At 36.5% G+C, this 12,904-nt stretch overlaps 1 non-coding gene across 1 annotated transcript; it reads left to right on the top strand.

Moving 5' to 3' along the window:
* Nucleotides 1-611: 611 nt before the first annotated feature.
* On the top strand, nt 612-684 carry TRNAV-UAC (transfer RNA valine (anticodon UAC)). The gene has a single exon. It is a non-coding gene; the product is annotated as a tRNA-Val (tRNA).
* The last annotated feature ends 12,220 nt before the right edge of the window (nt 685-12,904 follow it).

Here is a 12,904-nt window from a genome sequence, read left to right as displayed (position 1 = left end):
AAATAATGAATTCTATTTTTTTACGTTTGTGGCAATATCTTCACTTTATATGTATTTGTAACATTCTATTTCCATTACTGTAATAATATACATGAGTAATATGCACACCGAACATTTGAACAAATTTGCATCAGTATTTCTCACGTTATAGATGAAGGCCGCGCATTTTCTCAATTTTTCACAACAGTGGATATGAAGTCACACTTTACCCACAATCCTTTGCCAGAGAATCAAGATACCAGACTACATAATATTGTTGAAAAGTCGAATATCTAGAGAAAGAAAAGTGATATACAAAAATTGTGGAACTCTTTTCTTGGGGAACATAATGTTGTTTGGCTTGACTTCCCCTTTAATTAAACTTAATTTTAAACTCAATTCTATGTTGAATTGCGCTGTAATTGAGTTTTATTAAACTCCAATTAAATCGCCAACCTATATAGATGTGGTTTAATATGGATCTCGTTTATTGCATAAAACGACCACAGATATTACTGGGATCAAAAGTTTCTCGAAAATATGTTAAGTAAATGAGGCGTATTGGTGAAACCAATAACAGATGGTACAATTTTAGTACTGTGGAGACAAAAGGTCCTTCGAGAATCGTGGATGGTTTCGTGGTGTAGCGGTTATCACGTCTGCTTTACACGCAGAAGGCCCTGAGTTCGATCCTCAGCGAAATCATTATATTTTTATCAAAGTAGTAATATATTTTTTTTTACTACAGAAATGTTATATTTTTTGATTTAACACCATAATTTACGCTTTTATATTATGTAATGCATAATCACCTCAGTGATGAACAAAAGTTCAATCAACTCAACACGAAATATTCAGGCTACTTGAGACTAAATAGAACTTAAGAAAAGATACGTACTAGATGTGCATTATTTATTTATTTATTTATTTATTTATTTATTTATTTATTTATTTATTTATTTATTTATTTATTTATTTATTTATTTATTTATTTATTTATTTATTTATTTATTTATTTATTTAACACTTTATTTAAAGAGAGTAGGTCAATATACAATAAAGTAATTTTCATTTGGCCCTCTGTAGAAACAACATACACAATATATACACTATAGGCTTGAGCCATTTACAACAAATTGTTCACTAAGATATATTTTGTAAGTTTTTTAAAAAAATGCTTAATGAGGCTGAATTTCTGATATGGGGTGGTAAGTTATTCCATAGGGTTACCCCTCTATACTGAAACGTCCTCTGACCCATGGATGTTTTCCATTTAGTAATGCGTAAATTGTTTTTAAGAGAGGAGCGTGTACTATACTTGTGGGTTTAGGAGATAGGACTGAACATTTCACTTATATATAAAGGCGTATCTAAACATTATTTAAAATTATGTTAATGAGTCTGAGCTGCTAATCTGCGTAACATGAACGTACAATACAAACTGTTTACAATTATGAGAATGTCAGAATACTACCTAAAATTTATTTATCAATTACGAACATTCCACATGAAGCGTACACCAAATTCAAATTGAGCCAAAAATACTTGACTAGGCTGACCACGACCACTGTCCCGAGGGGCGGACTGATTTAGAGGGGGCTGAGGGGACCGCGGCCCCCTATTTTTAACCCCCGCATCGGCGCTCGCGAACTAGGCCTTCGGCCAACTTATCGCCCCCCCCCCCTATTCCAGAATCCTAGATCCGCCTCTGGTCCCACCATAAAGGAGGACTGTGCCACGACTAAAAAAAAAATATAACTACTGAGAACATTTAACGCTAGGGGGCGCTATCATAAACAACATGTCGTCCACTGGCAAATTGTTCGAAAACCACAAAGTGTTTGCTTTCTCAAATGTCATTGTAAAACCACGTCATAGATATCGGAATGAAAAAAATCAAATTAGATTGTTGTCAACGATTTTAAATTAGTGATACGAGTTGAAGGATTGTTTACAACTAACAATATTATGATTATTTGGACTTTATTGATAGTATCCAAAGTAAATACATGTACATTCGTGACCTATATATTCGTTATCTATAGTAGGATAAACACATTTATTTCCCACGCATATACGTATGTTCATAGGGCGGTGGTCGTCTTGACACGTACTGTTCAACACGGGTCTCATTGCGACGTACTAGTATATAACGCGTGTAAATACGTTTGTTTACGGGAAATTCTAGCCCGTGCTGCGCGACGACTACCGACGTTTAACAGACGATACAATTATAATACATTTTTTTTACTAAAGAAATGTAATATTTTTGCGATCCGCTCCGCTAAGATTGTCCTTAAGATCACTTTTGTGTGTGTGTGTGTGTGTAATTTCCAGTGTCCTTACGTATTAATTTCTTTTTTTTTTTTTTTGGTTTGGTCGATTTCGCTCAAACTTGGCAGGGAGGTCACACCTTCACTCTAGTTAGTAGGCAAAATGAGAAGAAGAATTCTGGCCCACCGTTGCCACGGTAACAGCAAAAAACTTACTTTTTAAATACTTTCGGGCAAATGTAAATCTCTCTAAAATTCTAGGATTAAAACCCTCAGACATGTGGGCACAGATTTACTATTTGTTTTATATATCTTGTTCATTACTGAGAAATTTGACCTCAAAGTTGGCGAAACTTTTCACCAGTGACGGCTTTTTAACTTTTTCTGTGATTTGTTTCTTCTTGGCAGGCAGGTCATACCGTCACGGTCACTAATCAGAAACAAAATCCGGGCCCACTAATGCAATGGCAACAGCCAAAAAACTGATTTTTGAGTACTTTCGCCCCAAATGTATTACCTCCTACCAATCTTGCGATAGCAGTGTTCAAATTACCATCCGTTTTACGTCGGCTAAATTGCACTCAGACAAAGGTCGCCGGCTCCGAAATTATTACACTGTAATTAACGTAATCCCAACACAACTTTGAACTTCAAATGAACTGTAAATGCTGCGTTCGGTCAGTCGAGGGACTGTGGTTCGGTCAAAAAATCTAAAATCGAAAAACGGTCGGAAATAATAATTATAACGGTAGAATACGTGCCAGTAATATAGTAAAGTGACTTCTAAAGACTGAATATTGTTTGCGAACTTCGTGTAGAGAGCCCGGTTTTAGTTATACACCAAGGATAGGTTCAAGTTTATGACCTAGTATGGCAACAGCCGAAAACATGTTGTTTGGTTTCTTGAGCGGAGTGGATCACCAACCAGTCTAACGGGTTTTTTTTATTTCTCACCTTCATTTATATTTATAGTTATGGCGTTCTACCCGGAAACGCAAACTTTATTTTATATAATTACTGCAGACTACCACATTTATGATTCTGATAAGACTAACAGTTCACAGGCATGGAAAACTGGTGGTTTCGTAGTGTAGCGGTTATCACGTCTGCTTTACACGCAGAAGGTCCTGAGATCGATCCTTAGCGAAATAATTTTTAACAAAATAATACATTTTTTACTACACAAATTAATATATTTTTAGCATGAAATGTAATATTTTTGTTGTTTTATTTTAACACTTTTTTGAGTCGTCTTATAGAGTATAGAAATATATGAAAGCAGGTACTGTGATTGGATTTACAATGTGTTTTATACCTTAACCTTAAAATATGTTTCTAAGTGGTTTCGAGGTGTAGCGGTTTTTTGATACATTTTTTACGATTTACTCCAAATATTGTACATTTTATCCAATAATATTTCTCACCATAATTTACGCTTTTATATGATGTATTACATCATCTCAGTAATAACAAATATCACAACTAATTAAATAGAATTATTACGACGATAAACATGTTTTCATCATTTATTCATCTGATTTCACATCTACAAATTGAATGAAATCGGGGGCTAAATCTACAAACTTAGAGAACGAATGGAATTGACGAATGTGATTCCGTATAGTGATCAAGGCACACAATATTCTTAACTCAGTGTGGTAGTGATTAGAAATTACTAGTAAATGATAAGTAATCAGGAATCCATATATTTTCTACTATTTGATACATATATCACATAACAAATAAACCTGGTATAAACCAGATATCAAGTATAGTAATGGCGGTGTACCTCACAGGTATTATTCGAAACGAATCTGAAGAAAAGGTTTTCAAAGAAGAATTTTCCCCACCCATCCAAGTAAATATGAGAGCAATCTTTTTGCTGCGCTCTGTTTAGTGATGATAACAAATGTTCAACACAAAACATTTAGGGGAGATTTACATGAACTCAAATAGGTGTATCTGGCAGGTGTGGCATTTTTGTAGTATTGCCGATTTTCTACACAACGTGATGATTAATTCGGTCATTGGATTGTGATAATATTGATAACATCCGGGGGAAATTTGTAATTCTCAGTGACATCACTGATCACATGACTAGTGATAGGTTTTGAGCGACTCCCATTGCTCTCCAGAAAGACACTTGACAATGAACGTACGTTGTGTACTTGTTGTGAACATTCAGTTTCTTCATTCGACGTTGGAATTCTCTGCAGTCGGCCTTGCCACGTTAATTCGAACATTGGCTATTTCAAACAGCCGTTCACTGAATATTCTGTTGTCAGGGAGTTGTTGAAGCAATCAGAATATGCTACATTAGGGTTTGACCAGAAGTATATGTTTTCAGCGCTTATGACCTTGGAGGTTGTATGAAAGTACTTCACCTCGTTTAAAATGTTCCAGAAGAACTATGTGGCAACTCCACAGTCTTTCAACGGCGTGATGAACTACATGGGCAATGTTGACTAGTCATAAATGCATGGGTTCCGGCTACTCTGAAATCGTCCTTGAGGCTGAACTGTAACAGTGGCTGGCGTAAGAGTGTGCTAAAAAAGGGTGTGCATTTGTAAAGACTTTGTTTGAACGATTGTTGATAGAGCGCGTTAATGAAAAAAAAAGAATGTAGGGCCTTGCACGATCTATCCGTTTCCATCATTTTGAAGTACAAGGCATACGAAGACAAGGTCCGTTCATTCGTTTTTTGACTCACATACATCCTATTTTATTTGTTCCCACTTTTTCAGATATTAGTATGATTGAATGCCTTCCTTGCATATATTGAAACATTTTATCGTGGGGCTAAATAGGTGAAAAAAGGTAGCATTGCAGTGGCACATTCCCTAATCCCAGGGTATCACAGTGCAGTAGACAAATATACAATGAAGGAGACATTTATGAAGGTGGGTTACAATTGGTCTTACAATTGGTATTGGAGGTGTCAATTCCACTTTTTATATACCATTGCTGCTATTCGTAACTTCATCAATCCATTCTTATTGGCTGACGATTTGCGGACTGCTCTTCACAGAAGGGAACTTAAGTTGAACACACTGGTCGCGTCACACAAAACAGTCAAGCTCACCGCCTCACATGGAAAGGTATGTAATATTTGTGAAAAGTGTTCTTGATGTACTGATAATATATTCACTCACACCCTTGTAGTCTCGTAACAGCTGATGTTCATCTTCAATAAGAACAATAAATATGCACTACTACATTTCTTCATAGACGATGGTTAGAAGGATATGCCTTATCAAAAAGGTGCCCTACGCATCCAATAGCAATGCACTTTTTCATGCCCAAATAAACATTTCTACGTTTAGAGAAATATGTCTGCTAGTATTATATGAGATGGTGCCCAACAATATGTTACATGTATCTTCTCAATAGATGCTTACCATGCCGATTCTATTAAAGCCCGGGTGAGATTACACTGATGATCTTCCAACAGTATCTGTACAAGAGCTAGAAGAAAACCAAGTGATTTCAAGCTTTTCCTAGCAAATGAACAAAATAAAGCTATCCTAACTGTTACAACATCAGGTGTGGAGCAGGAATGCAGTAGCATCCCGCATGGAGCAACTTGGAATAGTATTGTTAGTAATGGTTGGCAAGGCATGCCATTTTCATTCATCTGATGGTGGGGTAAGTAATTGAATTCCATGCAGAAATTCATTTAAACCATTTTTATCATAAATTCAACATGTTGGTACATGTATATCATTGCAGGTTACAAAACAATAAGTTCGTGATCTGTTGTCAAATCAACAGGAAACAAACACAAGGATTGTACTTTACTTGAAATATGCATCCAAAGTTGTTAAAATGTCATACAATTTATCATGAAGCTTTTAGACATTACTTCTATTACCAATGAAAATCTTGTATCTATCATGTTGTTTTTATTTAAGTTGGATAGTTAATATAACTTGGTGATGAATGGTCTGTAAAGCCAGAAATGATTGATGAATTGAGGCATTCACATGTCTAGTGTATGCATTAACCATCCAGGCATCTATTGACACTGTACGTGGAATCATGTTAAGGAAGATGGTTTGGGAAGTGACAATGAAATCTATGATTGGCCACTCCTGTATGCAATGTTGCCAAGACAACCTTATCCGGCACAATAGTCGTGTGCGCCATCGCCTTGCTATCTTGTGAGCAGATACCTCGTATTCTAATCTTCTGGTCTCCAAAGCCATATGATCCTGGACAAGATTGGGCATAATGGTGGAGGCGTTTTGGAGCCAGTGTGGCCATTCGGTCCTTTTTCTGATAGATTACAGAAGAGATGTAACAGTATGATGATGACATTGAAGAACAACCAAGATAGTGATTATGAAAAAAATCTTAGTTTATATGAAGACTAAAATATGAACATAGAAACTTTTGGCAGTCATCAGTTTCAAAATTAATTAGTTGTGGGTCTATGCATCATAGTAATTTGTGTTACTCGGGATCTCCATGTAATATGTTTGCATTCCAATTAGGAATGTGTAGAAGCAAAATACCAAGAGAATTATGCTGGATATATTCCAGAACATTTACCATCACAAAAAGAAGGTAGAGAAACAAGATGTGTCAAATTGCAATTTTATGAAAAAGTCCAAAAAGTACAAAATAGCATATTTCAATATTTTCACGGAGAGTTAATGTTGTACAAAAAAGATGAATGGTAGTTTAAATGGCTCATATATGTACACTTTTCCCCCTGCAATTCTGAAATCAATAGAGATAGTTATAGAGGTACTAGGCCATCGTCCGCCTGCACGGTGTTGCTCCGTTCGAACATTCCTCCCTCCACAACACCGTGCGGTAATTCTATTCATAACCGTATATGTCACGTGGTTGCGCGATAGAAAGTTTACCGACCAATAGAAAGCTTTGTTACAATGACTACCAAAAAGCGTTTGGGGCTTTGCATTTCTGATGTCTTCATCTTCGGCTTCATTTCTGCCAATATATGTTGCAGTGACACCATGAGCTTTGAGGTATAACACCTACTCTTCTATAATACTCAACAGGCTGGTAAAGCATAATAACATAATGATTTACCATTTCCAGTGCGACTAAAAACGAACACATCAGACTCGGAACTAAGTACCCTGAACGGCTTTTGTCCGAATAGTGTATTGCCTCGACATCCAAGCCAATACAGCTTCCACTGTGCGAGCATTTTCACTATCTGGCAACCATCATGGTGAAAACAAAGGCCAACAACTTTCAGAAAACGGTACTTTGGGATGGTTGTTGACACCCCCTGAACCGTGTAACAAGATTACCCTGCACATGCAACATATTTAAATTTGGTTGTTTAGGATTTCTTTAAAGTTAAGTTTGTGCTGTTTTTTCGATTTTAGCTATTTTCAACGGCTTTTCGACCGGCGTTCCACAGCAGCTCGCGCAGAGCCCATATAGGAATACATGGCAGAGTGGTGCGCGTCTTTAATAGCGTCTTGTGACTTAGCTCTGCCCCGACAATGTTGATAGCTTGGTCAAGCGCGTTGATGAAAGAAGCAATATGATTGGCTGTTGGTAAACTGATTCTAAACTGTGAGGGCATTGTCACATACACATATTCCTAATGAAATACTTCAAGGTGATAGTGGAGTGCTTCGCCGGAACATTCACTTTGAAAATTCAAGATGGTACTAGGCATAGACGTGACCTTTTGATCTGATGACGTCATAGATGCCATGATTGAATATTTAATAATTTTGTTTTGATTGTACACGCTATAACCTTTCGAATAATACCTAATTTGTACCTGTAATTTGTAATTTCTTTCTATGTGAAAAGGTCCTTCATATTCCGCAAACCCCTTACTTTTTAAGAAATCCAAAATTGCAGACAAATGAACCATTAAACAAGCCAGCATGGGACATTTTTTGGAATAGGAATAAAGGAGATTCTGTTCTGGGATTGTAAAAATGCAGGTTAAAAAAATGTATCAGGATGGTGACTGGGATCACTATCTTCCTCCTCAACTAATAGGAAATTAAGCAATTTAAGTGCATATCTGATCCACTAACAGAAGAAATTCACATTAGTCGTATGCCCAGAATGCCAACAAATTTATTTACGCCATGCCAACCGAATTTTTTTCATCGACTGACGCTGGGGGCGCCATATTATTTCGATAGGCGTAACGAGAAAGTTATGTAAGCACGTGACCCGTGACAAAACTAAAAAATGTGCCCGAACTATGGTATAATTTTACGATTCACCGAGGTAGAGGTAAAGAGGTATAGTTATTACCTAGCCTGACAAGTTGGCGTAGGTGGCGCCCTGGACTGCTGCGATCCCCACCAACGATCGCAGCAGTCCAGGGCGCCACCTACGCCAACTTGTCAGGTTAAGTTATTACCATAAAGGTGCACAAAGTGGACTTTGGAGTTTGTACATACTATTTAAATATGTTATATAATATATATATATTTATTATTTCTTTATTTCTCTTTCAAGCATTTACAGAGAACACTAAACTTGTGTACGATTAGCACAATGGAATGGATTTCGCTCGAATATTGACGATTAATGGCTGGTGAAAAATTCGTTGTGTTCATAGTTATAGAATCAGTAATAATAACGGATGGTTGATAAATTGTTGCCATGCACTAGTATGAATATTTGTGTATAAATAATGGCTGTCTCTCTATAACACAGAGGTCTTGACATTTTACACACATAGTTAAAATTTCATTACATTCAATAAATTGTTGACGTTTGCATTTGGCACCTTTACATAGTCTCGATTTGCAAAAAAGTAAATTTCCAATTAAATGATATACTATATATAATGTGATTTCATAAAATAATAACATGGCATCGTAAGGGTTCGCATAATAACCCTACAGAAAACTGTGTGAGAGAATTTCTTGGAGATAACCAGGGCGAGTTACCCTTGGGTAATACTATTATGTGCATTATCCGATACAAGCTGGGGTTGGAAACTTACCTTTAAGCGTAGACTCCTTGTTTATGGGACAGGAAGACTGTTTTTCAAGCTTCAAATCGGATCGCTGTGGATTGGAGCAAAGTACTGAAAAGTTGTGGCAAATAAGTGGCAAAGCACTGAAAAGTGTGGCAAAGTACTGAAAAGTTGTGGCAAAGTGCTGAAAAATAGTGGCAAAGTTTGAAAAGTAGTGGCAAAGTGCTGAAAAGTGTGGCAAAGTACTGAAAAGTTGTGGCAAAGTAGTGGCAAAGTACTGAAAAGTTGTGGCAAAGTGCTGAAAAGTAGTGACAAAGTACTGGAAAGTAGTGGCAAAGTACTGAAAAGTGTGGCAAAGTACTGAAAAGTTGTGGCAAAGTGCTGAAAAGTAGTGACAAAGTACTGGAAAGTAGTGGTAAAGTGCTGAAAAGTGTGGCAAAGTACTGAAAAGTAGTGACAAAGCACTGAAAAGTGAGGCAAAGTGCTGAAAAGTAGTGACAAAGTACTGAAAAGTAGTGGCAAAGTGCTGAAAAGTGTGGAAAAGTACTGAAAAGTTGTGGCAAAGTAGTGGCAAAGCACTGAAAAGTGTGGCAAAGTACTGAAAAGTAGTGGCAAAGTGCTGAAAAGTGTGGCAAAGTACTGAAAAGTTGTGGCAAAGTAGTGGCAAAGTACTGAAAAGTGTGGCAAAGTACTGAAAAGTTGTGGCAAAGTGCTGAAAAGTAGTGACAAAGTACTGGAAAGTAGTGGCAAAGTACTGAAAAGTGTGGCAAAGTACTGAAAAGTTGTGGCAAAGTGCTGAAAAGTAGTGACAAAGTACTGGAAAGTAGTGGTAAAGTGCTGAAAAGTGTGGCAAAGTACTGAAAAGTTGTGGCAAAGTGCTGAAAAGTAGTGGCAAAGCACTGAAAAGTGAGGCAAAGTGCTGAAAAGTAGTGACAAAGTACTGAAAAGTAGTGGCAAAGTGCTGAAAAGTGTGGCAAAGTACTGAAAAGTTGTGCCAAAGTAGTGGCAAAGCACTGAAAAGTGTGGCAAAGTACTGAAAAGTTGTGGCAAAGTGCTGAAAAGTAGTGGCAAAGTAGTGAAAAGTAGTGGCAAAGTGCTGAAAAGTGTGACAAAGTAATGAAAAGTTGTGGCAAAGTACTGAAAAGTGTGGCAAAGCACTGAAAAGTTGTGGCAAAGTGCTGAAAAGTAGTGGCAAAGTGCTGAAAAGTAGCACACACTGTGTTTGTTGTAGACGCTGGGTCGCGGTCACGTGGCAATTACAGTGTATATAAATCATAAGTGGTTTATGCGCCATCAGGTGAGAAGTTATGCTGCTCTGTGTACGGCTGACTTAAAGCATGCTTAGAAGTAATGACCAGCATTATAATACCGTAATTTCTTACATTTGTAGTTTTATAGTTTCTAGTCGTGTTGTATTTTGTATGTCTTTGTTTTAGTTTTTTTAAGACCATACTGCTGTACCTCTGCGTTAGTGTTGTGCCAATAAATATTATTATAATAGCATGAATAAACAAGTCATTTACCACTGAACCATTGATTAGTGTGCAAATCAATTAGAGTCAACTGACTTTCCACAAAAGAACATAAGTACGGGCAAGGTGATTTGTTCAGGGATATGTAACAGCAGTGAAAATGAACTAGTGCTGTAATTTGCATAATAATTAACCAATTTTTTACCCATATCTCAAAATCAATTATTGCATTTCAATTAACACAGGCTTAGTTTTGTATTGAAATTCGAGCTTACTAATTTACCTAATTAATTATCTAATTTTCACAATATTCATAATTATGCCATTTCACTGCAATAGGGTACATATATGATCTGGGGTAATCTTCAGACGTGATTAGTTTAATGTTCATATTGGTTATCTAATTATTATTTGCCCATTTCTGATATCTCAAACATTCAGGTTGAAATTTTGACATTGAGTGAATACCAAATTTTAAAATTAAAAAAAGAAAATATATTAGCGACGGTGATGAGTATGATGGAGTACGCAAACATGACAATTCATTACTATACACGGATTTACAGCAGGCGCAAACAAAATTATACGGGAAGTTAGGGGACTCCATAGGGAAGTTCCTACGAACATTGTAATATAGCGAGGTACTTTTCGTATTGACGTTATGAAATGATCTAATGCTATGAAAACGATTTGCTACATTATAATCTCACTTTCCCTGACGCCACTTATTTTGGACTCATTGATTTGTGTCTAGGTAAGTTCTATGGCTAATTTGTTTTCATATTGTAACTAAGGAAGTTGTAAATCACCCTAACGAAACTTATGTGGGGAATATTGGAACAATGATATGCACTTTCCCAGAGAAGATGCAAGTTAGTCATACTACTTTAGATTGAGCCCGCTATAAGCGCTATAAACGCTCTAAACTTCAGACCAATATTTGCTGTTTTAAAAACAAAGGCTGATCGAAAACTGTTTCGAAATATACACAAAAGAGACGAGCAAGAGTTAAGTGACAATCAATGATTTATGAAGCGTATCAAATGCAGTTACTTCATCGAAGGTATAGAATCAGTGATTGAATGTTCCTTACGAAACCCACATTGTTTTCTCATAGTCCACTTGTTCATTGATCCTATCTTTTATCTGAATGTTGTGAACAACATGAGGTAATGTAAAGGCATAAATTATTCATTGGGTTTTAATTTCGATTTTTAACACCGATAAGTAAAATGCGCTAAAATAAACTCTGCCGATTTCGTGAATCCAGTAAAAAGGCTCAAACATCAAAATAGTGAAAATAATTTGTGTTGCAGCAAACAGCATTGTAAAATTAAAGAACACCTTACAGCACTATTAATTAATCAGACTGCTCTATGATTTGTTGTTACGTCCCTGTGGTAAGGTTCAAGTGGGGGCTAATCTGCACTGGCTCGGAAGGTTGTAAATGATTAGCTAGTTTGAATTTGCATAACAATACTGACAATGAACGTGCATTCAACGCCACAAGTTTTTTTGTTTTTTTTAGCCAATCAGAATTCATCTTCCGACCCAGTGCAGATCAGCCGCCAAGTGGCAATTCAGACTTAACCCCGGAGACTATCGCATAGTACTATTCCCCAATCGTTTTTATTTCACTAGTCCATAAATACTGCCCTTAACAACAATGACAGTAAGTACAGGTATGGATAATGATTAATAAATATTAACTATACACACAAAATAATCTGGCGAAATTTAACTTTCCCGTCCATAAGCCATATTAATGTCATCATATATAACATGAAATCAACATTCCACTATATTATATTACAAGTACGTAACATTTGTATCATTGGATGTTAATTTCCCTGTTTTCGGGATGCATGAAGCTTATCCACAGGTGTGTATAACGTACTGGTGGTTACGTGGTATTTACCAACACATATATGCAGTATAAACCATATAAGATTGTGGGTAACCAGAGGCATTGTGGGCATCTTATGATCTGATTTAATAGTAGCAACCTGCTTCAAAGTTTAGCGGTTACAACTTCACGGCAATATGTTTTTATTGAGGTTTGAATAATATACATACGACACCAAACGTGATGAAATTCCATTGGATTGCTTCCAGCCCCAAACCACAGCGTGTTCAAACAGTGTCGATGGTGTGAACACATAATGAGGTTCTTATCTTTCTAATTACCGGTTACAAATCACGCAGACGTGACGGTTTTACGCCAAACGTGTTGGCATTTCAATTAC

Source organism: Saccoglossus kowalevskii, chromosome 10, assembly GCF_978046115.1.
Source record: "Saccoglossus kowalevskii chromosome 10, keSacKowa6.1, whole genome shotgun sequence".
NCBI lineage: Eukaryota > Metazoa > Hemichordata > Enteropneusta > Harrimaniidae > Saccoglossus > Saccoglossus kowalevskii.
The sequence above is the reverse complement of the archived record's forward strand: the minus strand, read 5'-3'. Positions and strand labels throughout refer to the sequence as shown.